The sequence below is a fragment of the Amblyraja radiata genome, chromosome 38 (assembly GCF_010909765.2).
Source record: "Amblyraja radiata isolate CabotCenter1 chromosome 38, sAmbRad1.1.pri, whole genome shotgun sequence".
NCBI lineage: Eukaryota > Metazoa > Chordata > Chondrichthyes > Rajiformes > Rajidae > Amblyraja > Amblyraja radiata.
In genome coordinates this window covers 4,831,028-4,841,537 of record NC_045993.1, presented here as the reverse complement: position 1 = coordinate 4,841,537, position 10,510 = coordinate 4,831,028, and positions in this window count along the sequence as shown.

Sequence of the window (10,510 nt, the reverse complement as noted above, 5' to 3'; positions counted from 1 at the left end):
AGGTTTGCAGGTGAATTGGCTTCAGTAAAATGGCAAATTGTCCCTAGATAGAGATAGTATGCGGGGTCGGCGCGGACTCCGAAGGGCCTGTTTCTGCACTCTATCACTAAACCTTGATTATAAACCAGTGGGAAAGCCTGTGAGGAGCAGGCATTTGAACATCTGAGCTGCAGTGTCTAGTTGGCATCGAGGGACACACATGCCATCGAGTGGAATGCTCGGCCTTTGTCAATGAGTGCTTGCAGATTGAGAGCTTTGTGCCCGCCCAGTGGGAAATATTCGTCAGTGGCTAAATCGGTCACTGGTGCGGGTGCAATGATGAGTCGGAACGGCTCAAGATCATGTTTAGTTTAGAGATACAGCGCGGAAACAGGCCCTTCGGCCCACCGAGTCTGTACAGACCAGCGATCCCCGCACATTAACGCTATACTACACACAAGGTTAATTCCCGGGATGGCGGGACTGCCATATGCTGAGAGAATGGAGCAGCTGGGCTAGTACACTCTGGAGTTTAGAAGGATGAGAGGGTACCTCATTGAGACATATAAGATTGTTAAGGGCTTGGACACGCTAGAGGCAGGAAACATGTTCCCGATGTTGGGGGAGTCCAGAACCAGGGGCCACAGACAGTTTAAGAATAAGGAGTAAACCATTTAGAACGGAGACGAGGAAACACTTTTTCTCACAGAGAGTGGTGAGTCTGTGGAATTCTCTGCCTCAGAGGGCGGTGGAGGCAGGTTCTCTGGATGCTTTCAAGAGAGAGCTGGATAGGGCTCTTAAAGATAGCGGAGTCAGGGGATATGGGGAGAAGGCAGGAACGGGGTACCGATTGGGGATGATCAGCCATGATTACATTGATTGGCGGTGCTGGCTCGAAGGGCCGAATGGCCTACTCCTGCACCTATTGTCTATTGTCATTAGGGACACTTGACATTTATAACAAAGCCAATTTACTGTACCTACAAACCTGTACGTCTTTGGAGTGCGGGAGGAAACCGGAGATCTTGGTGAAAACCCACGCGGGGATATGGACGGGGAGAAGGTACAAACTCCGTACAGACAGCACCCGCGGTCAGGATCGAACCCGGGTCCCTGGCACTGTGAGGCAGCAACTCTACCGCTGCTCCACCCTGCCACCCACAATTGGTAATATTATAATATTGAATCCTGCATTACAACTTTTGGCTTTTCAGCCCATCTAACCTGCAAAATGTTTCGGCGGCTCCCAGGCCTCTCTCACCAGCTCCTCATCTCACATGGAATCGGCTCACCAAGTATGGGCCAGCCCATTGCTGCAGATGGTAGTCAGGTTGGCAATTCACCGCCGTGTGGACCTTCCTCTTTGCTTCAACGTATTTATTGTGTGCCTGAAAACCGTTAATAAACATAAATTGAATGTCAGCTGATGGTCCCTGGGTCACTTCCATCGCAAGAGCTTTCATACAAACATCAAAACATAGCAAATAGGTGCAGGAGGAGGCCATTCAGCCCTTCGAGCCAGCACCGCCATTCATTGTGATCACGGCTGATCGTCCCCTATCAATAACCCGTGCCTGCCTTCTCCCCATATCTCTTGACTCCATCTAACTCTATCTAACTCTCTCTTAAATCCATCCAGTGACTTGGCCTCCACTGCCCTCTGTGGCAGGGAATTCTACAAATTCACAACTCTCTGGGTGAAAAAGTTTTTTCTCACCTCAGCCAGTTCATTGGCTATATTTAAGAGGGAGTTGGATGTGGCCCTTGTGGCTAAAGGGATCAGGGGGTATGGAGAGAAGGCAGGTACGGGATACTGAATTGAATGATCAGCCATGGTCATATTGAATGGCGGTGCAGGCTCGAAGGGCTGAATGGCCTACTCCTGCACCTAATTTCTATGTTTCTAAATGACCTCCCCTTTATTCTAAGACTGTGGTCCCTGGTTCTGGACTCGCCCAACATTGGGAACATTTTTCCTGCATCTAGCTTGTCCAGTCCTTTTATAATTTTATATGTTTCTATAAGATTCACCCCTCATCCTTCTAAACTCCAGTGAATACAAGCCTAGTCTTTTCAGTCTTTCCTCATATGACAGTCGCGCCATCCCAGGGATCAATCTCGTGAACCTACGCTGCGCTGCCTCGATCACAATGGAAACTTTGTCCTGAGGGAGGCAGGGATTTATTTCCGCAGTGTTCAGACGGGAACTGAGCTGCGGTACTTTTCATTGAGTAGGAAGTCAACTGGCTTACACCGAATATGCTGGTTTACACCGAAGATAGACACAAGAAGCCGGGGGTAACTCAGCGGGTCAGGCAGCATCTCTGGAGAAACATGAATTGGTGAAGTTTTTGGGTCGAGACCTCTCTTCAGTCTGAGAGTCAGGGGAAAGGGAAACGAGAGATATCTTCAGTTTAGTTTATTGTCACATGTACTGAGGTACAGTGAGCATATGTAGTGAGATATAGAGAGATTTGGAACACATGAATGATAGATGTGGACACAAAGTGTCCAATGATGAAGGAGGAAAGGTGGAGCCCACAATGGTCCAATGTTGGCTGTGGAATGTGGTTAGAAGGAAGAGATAGATCAGCCATGGTGGAGTAGACTTGATAGGCCGAATGGCCTAATTCTACTCCTATCATTTATGATCTTATGAATCCCAGACGGGGAGCAGCGAGAGGGGATATTGCAGAACTCTCATCGGAGAGAGGAGAACTTCTTCAGTGTAGGCATATCTTATAGACAATAGGTGCATGAGTAGGCCATTTGGCCCTTCGAGCCAGCACCGCCATTCAATGTGATCATGGCTGATCATCCCCAATCAGTACCCCGTTCCTGCCTTCTCCCCATATCCCCTAACTCCGCTATTTTTAATCTAGCTCTCTCTTGAAAGCATCCAGAGAACCTGCCGCCCTCAGAGGCAGAGAATTCCACAGACTCACCACTCTCTGTGAGAAAAAGTGTTTCCTCGTCTCCGTTTTAAATGGCTTACTCCTTATTCTTAAACTGTGTGGCCCCTGGTTCTGGACTCCCCCAACATCGGGAACATGTTTCCTGCCTCTAGCGTGTCCAAGCCCTTAACAATCTTATATGTTTCAATGAGATAACCTCTCCTCCTTCTAAACTCCAGAGGGTACAAGCCCAGCTGCTCCATTCTCTCAGGAGAGGAGACTCATTTACAACCAGCCGGAGGAGTGGGGCAAACAACACGGGCAAGAAGGAATGGGCGGCACGGTGGCGCAGCGGTAGAGTTGCTGCCACACAGCGCCGGAGACCCGGGTTCAATCCTGAGCACGGATGCTGTCTGTACGGAGTTCGTACATTCTCCCCTTGACCTGCATGGTTATAACCATATAAGAATTACAGCACGGAAACAGGCCACCTCGACCCTTCTAGTCCGTGCCGAACACGTATTCTCCCCTAGTCCCATCTACCTGCACTCAGACCATAACCCTCCATTAATTTCCCGTCCATATACCTATCCAATTTATTTTTAAATGATAAAAACGAACCTGCCTCCACCACTTCCACTGGAAGCTCATTCCACACAGCCACCACTCTCTGAGTAAAGAAGTTCCCCCTCATGTTACCCCTAAACTTCTGTCCCTTAATTCTCAAGTCATGTCCCCTTGTTTGAATCATCCCTACTCTCAGTGGGAAAAGCTTATCCATGTCAACTCTGTCTAACCCTCTCATCATTTTAAAGACCTCTATCAAGTCCCCCCTTAACCTTCTGCGCTCCAAAGAATAAAGACCTAACTTGTTCAACCTTTCTCTGTAATTTAGTTGCTGAAACCCAGGCAACATTCTAGTAAATCTCCTCTGTACTCTCTCTATTTTGTAGATCTGTCTCGCCAATAATGAAAGAAAAAGTACCCAGAATGGACAGCAGGGGGGGCACTTTATGTGTAGGAAGGAACTGTAGATGTTGTCTTAGACTGAAGACAGACAAAATATTTTATGTTTAAGAAGGAACTGCAGATGCTGGAAAATCTAAGGTAGAGAAAAGTGCTGGAGAAACTCAGCGGGTGCAGCAGCTGCTGCTGCACCCGCTGAGTTTCTCCAGCACTTTTGTCTACAAAACATGTTATGATCAGTAGTAACCATTCACACCACATTCGGATTTTCAGCTGATGGGGATTTTTCAATCTGTCCTGTTACATGATGTCGGCCCGAAACATTGACTATTATTTTCCTTCCACAGATGCAGCTGAAACCACCGAGTTTCTCCAGCAGTTTGTTTCTTTGCTTGAGTTCACAGCAGCTACATACAGTCTTTTATATCTGTATGAAGGAACTGCAGATGCTACAGATAGACACAAAATGCTGGAGTAACTCAGCGGGACAGGCAGCGTCTCTATGGAAAGAAGGAATGGGTGACGTTTCGGGTCGAGACCCTTCTTCAGACTGCGGATGTGTTGGGTCGTGGACACTTTAGGGCGTTACGGTGGTGTAGCGGTAGAGTTGCTGCCTCACAGAGCTCGTAGTACCGGAGGCCTGGGTTCGATCCTGACTACGGGTGCTGTCTTTATAGGAGCAAAGAGGTCCTCCTCCAGTTGTACAGAGCCCTAGTGAGACCACACCTGGAGTATTGTGTGCAGTTTTGGTCGCCTAATTTGAGGAAGGACATTCTTGCTATTGAGGGAGTGCAGCGTAGGTTTACAAGGTTAATTCCCGGGATGGCGGGACTGTCATATGCAGAGAGTCTGAAGAAGGGTTTCGGCCCGAAACGTCGCCTATTTCCTTCGCTCCATAGATGCTGCTGCACCCGCTGAGTTTCCCCAGCAATTTTGTGTACCTTCGATATTCCAGCATCTGCAGTTCCATTTTGAACACTGCTGAGAGAATGGAGCAGCTGGGCTTGTAAACTCTGGAGCTTAGAAGGATGAGAGGGCATCTCATTGAAACATATAAGATTGTTAAGGGCTTGGACACGCTAGAGGCAGGAAACATGTTCCCGATGTTGGGGGAGTCCAGAACCAGGGGCCACACACACAGTTTAAGAATAAGGGGTAAGCCATTTAGAACGTGACGAGGAAACACTTTTTTCTCACAGAGAGTGGTGAGTCTGTGGAATTCTCTGCCTCAGAGGCAGGTTCTCTGGATGCTTTCAAGAGAGAGCTAGATAGGGCTCTTAAAAATAGTGGAGTCAGGGGATATGGGGAGAAGGCAGGAACGGGGTACTGATTGGGGATGATCAGCCATGATCAAATTGAATGGCGGTGCTGGCTCGAAGGGCCGAATGGCCTACTCCTGCACCTATTGTCTATTGAATACGGTCTCCCCGTGGGTTTTCTCCGAGATTTTCGGTTTCCCTCCTACACTCCAAAGACGAACAGGTTTGTAGATTAATTGGCTTGGTGTAAGTGTAAATTGTCCCTAGTGTGTGCAGGATAGTGTTAGTGCGCGGGGTTCGCTGGTCGGCCCAGACTCGCTGGGCCGAATGGCCTGTTTTCCCCGCTGTATCTCTAAATCCCAAACTTCTTCAGAACTTTGTATCTTATCTGTATGCAATACCAGCCTTCTGGCACTGGGTGGCAGCGTAAACCCAGGGTCTCTCTCTTGGGGTTTAAACCTCAGTCCAATATAATCCTGCTTGCCCAGGGCACTTCCCTGGCAGATGTGTTTGCCAGGGGCCCAGGTCATAGAAACATAGAAAATAGGTGCAGGAGGAGGCCATTCGAGTCAGCACCGCCATTCAATATGATCATGGCTGCTCATCCAAAATCAGTACCCCGTTCCTGCTTTTTCCCCATATCCCTTGATTCCTTTAGCCCGAAGAGCTATATCTACAAGTTTAATTCCCGGGGATGGCGGGACTGTCATATGTTGAGAGAATGGAGCAGCTGGGCTTGTGCACTCTGGAGTTTAGAAGGATGAGAGGGGATCTGTTTGAAACATATAAGATTATTAAGGGCTTGGACACGCTAGAGGCAGGAAACATGTTCCCGATGTTGGGGGAGTCCAGAACCAGGGGTTTAAGAATAAGGAGTAAACCACAGTTTAAGAATAAGGAGTAAGCCATTTAGAACGGAGACGAGGAAACACTTTTTCTCACAGAGAGTGGTGAGTCTGTGGGATTCTCTGCCTCAGAGGGCGGTGGAGGCAGGTTCTCTGGATACTTTCAAGAGAGAGCGAGATAGGGCTCTTAAAAACAGTGGAGTCAGGGGATATGGGGAGAAGGCAGGAACGGGGTACTGATTGGGGATGATCAGCCATGATCACATTGAATGGCGGTGCTGGCTCGAAGGGCCGAATGGCCTACTCCTGCACCTATTGTCTATTGTCTAACTCCAGTGAATTGGCCTGTGGCAGAGAATTCCACAGATTCACAACTCTCTCTCTGGGTGAAAAGGTTTTTCCTCATCTCGGTCCTAAATGGCCTCTTATTCTTAAACTGTGACCGCTGATTGGGTATTCACCCTGATCTCTGCAGCAGGCAGGGTGTGGTTGGTGGCCCTGCATTGACCACGTCAAACTGATCACCAAACTCGGTAACCTGGGCATCGACCCCTCCCTCTGCAACTGGATACTGGACTTTCTAACCAACAGACCCCAGTCTGTTAGGTTAGACAAGCACACCTCTTCAACCCTCACCCTGAACACCGGCGTTCCACAGGGCTGTGTGCTGAGCCCCCTCCTCTACTCCCTCTTCACCTATGACTGCACACCTGTACATGGTACTAACACCATCATCAAGTATGCAGATGATACAACGGTGATTGGCCTCATCAGCAACAACGATGAGTCGGCCTACAGGGAGGAGGTCCAGCACTTAGCAGCATGGTGCGCTGACAACAACCTGGCCCTTAATCCAAGAAGACCAAGGAGCTCATTGTAGACTTCAGGAAGTCCAGGGGCGGCACGCACACCCCCATCCACATTAACGGGACGGAGGTGGAACGTGTTTCTAGCTTCAGGTTCCTGGGAGTCAACATCTCCGATGACCTCTCTTGGACCCACAATACCTCAACTCTGATCAAGAAGGCTCACCAGCGTCTCTTCTTCCTGAGGAGACTGAAGAAGGTCCATCTGTCTCCTCAGATCCTGGTGAACTTCTACCGCTGCACCATCGAGAGCATCCTTACCAACTGCATCACAGTATGGTATGGCAACTGCTCTGTCTCCGACCGGAAGGCATTGCAGAGGGTGGTGAAAATTGCCCAACGCATCACCGGTTCCTCGCTCCCCTCCATTGAGTCTGTCCAAAGCAAGCGTTGTCTGCGGAGGGCGCTCAGCATCGCCAAGGACTGCTCTCACCCCAACCATGGACTGTTTACCCTCCTACCATCCGGGAGGCACTACAGGTCTCTCCGTTGCCGAACCAGCAGGTCCAGGAACAGCTTCTTCCCGGCGGCTGTCACTCTACTCAACAACGTACCTCGGTGACTGCCAATCACCCCCCCCCCCCCCCCCCCGGACACTTATTATTATTTATTCAAATCATTTGCTATGTCGCTCTTCCAGGGAGATGCTAAATGCATTTCGTTGTCTCTGTACTGTACACTGACAATGACAATTAAAATTGAATCTGAATCTAAAGGATAGACACAAACTACTGGAGTAACTCAGAGGGTCAGGCAGCATCCATGGAGAATATGTTTTGGGTCGAGACCTTGAGTTTTATTTAATTACCCAACTTCTCCCCATAGCTCAGACCCTCAAGACTTGGTGACATCCTGGTTTAAAACTTCTCTGCACCCTTTCCAGCTTGACAACATCTTGCCTTCATCAACCTGGTGCATTTGCCTCTGGTTCTCTTGTCGTGCTCCCAAATCCAGCACATTCTGTTTTTTGTTGCTGTCCTCCAGGATATTCAGAATACGGCTCTCGTTCAAGAACGTGATCCAAGATTGCCCAGTGCATTGGAGCAGGGCACAACGTATGTCTGATTGAAACCCAGCCGGTCTGAGACCTCACCGTTTGAAACCACAGGGCGACACGGTGGCACAGCGGTAGAGTTGCTGCCTTCCAGCGCCAGAGACCCGGGCTTGATCCTGACTACGGGTGCTGTCTGTACAGAGTTTCTCCCCGAGACCTGTGTGGGTTTTCTCCAGTTTCCTCCCACACTCCAAAGACGTACAGGTTTGTAGGTTAATTGGCTTCGGTAAAATTGTAAATTGTTCCTGGTGTGTGTAGAATAGAGTCAATAGACAATAGGTGCAGGAGGAGGCCATTCGGCCCTTCGAGCCAGCACCGCCATTCAATGTGATCATGGCTGATCATCCCCAATCAGTACCCCATTCTTGCCTTCTCCCCATATCCCCTGACTCCGCTATTTATAAGAGCCCTATCTAGCTCTCTCTTGAAAGTATCCAGAGAACCTGCCTCCACCGCCCTCTGAGGCAGAGAATTCCACAGACTCACCACTCCCTGTGAGAAAAAGTGTTTCCTCGTCTCCGTTCTAAATGGCTTACTCCTTATTCTTAATGTGCGGGGATTGCTGGTCGGCATGGACTCGATGGGCCGAAGGGTCCTGTGTCTCTAAACTAAACTAAACCAAACAAAAACTAAAATCCAAATGCAATTCCCCAAATAAATTAGAACCAGTGGTTTAATCAGTTAGACAGTCGTAGAAAAATTACATAATCAATACATAATCTAGAAACACATTGTTATTGGCACTTGTTCAGATTGGTCAGTATAATGTTACCAAGAACATATTGAAACAACACATTCCTGGTTCATGTGGAACTGTTGAAATTATTCCAGCAACGGTAACTGATTTTCGAGGTGATTATCATTGACAGGGTAGATGCTAAGAAGATGTTTTCTCTGGGGATGGAATTCAGAACCAGGGTCAGGGTTTCGGGAATAAGAGACCACTCATTCAAGATGGAGATGAGGAGGACTATAAGGTGCTGGTCATGCCGCATTTGGAATATTGTGAATTTCGGGCACTGTCTCTGAGGGCGGATGAGCTTCGAGCGAGCCGAGGGCCATCCACACTTCAGTAGAAGTTGCGATCACTGTCGTACATAGCACTGTAAGGAATGATGATAAAGCACACACACACACACACACACACCCGATACTTCCAGCGGTGGAAGTCAGCAGGAACTGGAGGACAGAGATGTGGTGGTGCGTCCGTCACCATTCCCGTTTCAATGATGACGAATGAATGAATAAATATCTGAGGAAGGATGTGCTGCCTCTGGAGATTTCTCAGAGGTGGTTTACAAGGACGATCCCAGGAATTAGTAGGTTAACCTACGATGAGCGTTTGTCGGCCCCGGGCGTGTACTCGCTGGAGTTTAGAAGAATGAGAGGGGGGGGGGGGGGGACCACATTGAGACGTACAGAATAGTGAAAGGCTTGGATAGAGTGGATGTGGAGAGGATGTTTCCACTAGTGGGAGAGGTCAAAGCCTCAGAATTAAAGGACGTTCTTTTAGGAAGGGGATGAGGAGAAATGTCTTTAGTCAGAGGGTGGTGAATCTGTGGAATTCTTTGCCACAGAAGTCTGCGGAGGCCAAGTCAGTGGATATTTTTAAGGCAGTCAATATCTTGAAAACATATAATAGCTATGCTCAGCAACTGAGTAAGAATTAGGATTCATTTTGAAGTTGACTGAGAGATTCTTGATTAGTAACGGTCAGAGGTTGTGGAGAAGGCAGGAGAATGTGGTTAGGAGGGAGGGATAGATCAGCCATCATTGAATGGTGGAGTAAACTTGATGGGCCGAATGGCCTAGGTCTACTCCTATTCATTATGACCTCATGAATATCTTCTCTCAGACGTCCTTGAGAGTTTTTACGGATGCGGCTTTAAACATTAAAGGCCGAGATATCTTATATGTGAGGAGTGAAAACAGGTGAGAAAGTGGTGTGAGTTGACGATCAGAAGACAGTCACAAAAAGCTGGAGTAACTCAGCGGCTCAGGCAGTAACTCTGGAGGCATGACCATTATGGGGTCCATCTTTCACTGAGTTTCATTGCTTCTTGGACATCTTCCATTCATTTGTCCGAAGTACCGTCTTTATCTCCCCTTCCCCTCTCCCCTGACTCTCAGTCTGAAGAAGGGTCTCGACCCGAGACGTCACCTCTGCGGCTTGATGGTGCAGTGGTAAAATTGCTGCCCCACAGCGCCTGAGACCCGGGTTGGATCCCGACTACGGGCGCTGTCTGTACGGAGTTTGTACGCTCTCCCACGTGAACTGCGTGGGTTTTCTCCGGGTGCTCCGGTTTCCTCCCACACTCTGACGAGGTGCAGGTTTGTAGGTTAATTGGCTCGGTAAAATTGCATCTTGTCCCGAGTGTGCGTAGGATAGTGTCTCGTGTGCGGGGATCGCTGGTGGGCGCGGACTCGGTGGGCCGAAGGGCCTGTTTCCACGCTGTATCTCTGAAGTAAACTAAACCCCGGGAAGGAATGGGTGTCGTCTCGGGCCGAGACCCTTCTTCAGACTGAGTGTCCGGGTGGAGAGGGGAAACAAGAGATATGGAAGGGTAAGGTGTGAAAACGAGAGATCAAAGAGGACAAAGTTCAAGGGAAGTGTACAATAGATCAGCCTGAAGAAAGGCCTCGAGCT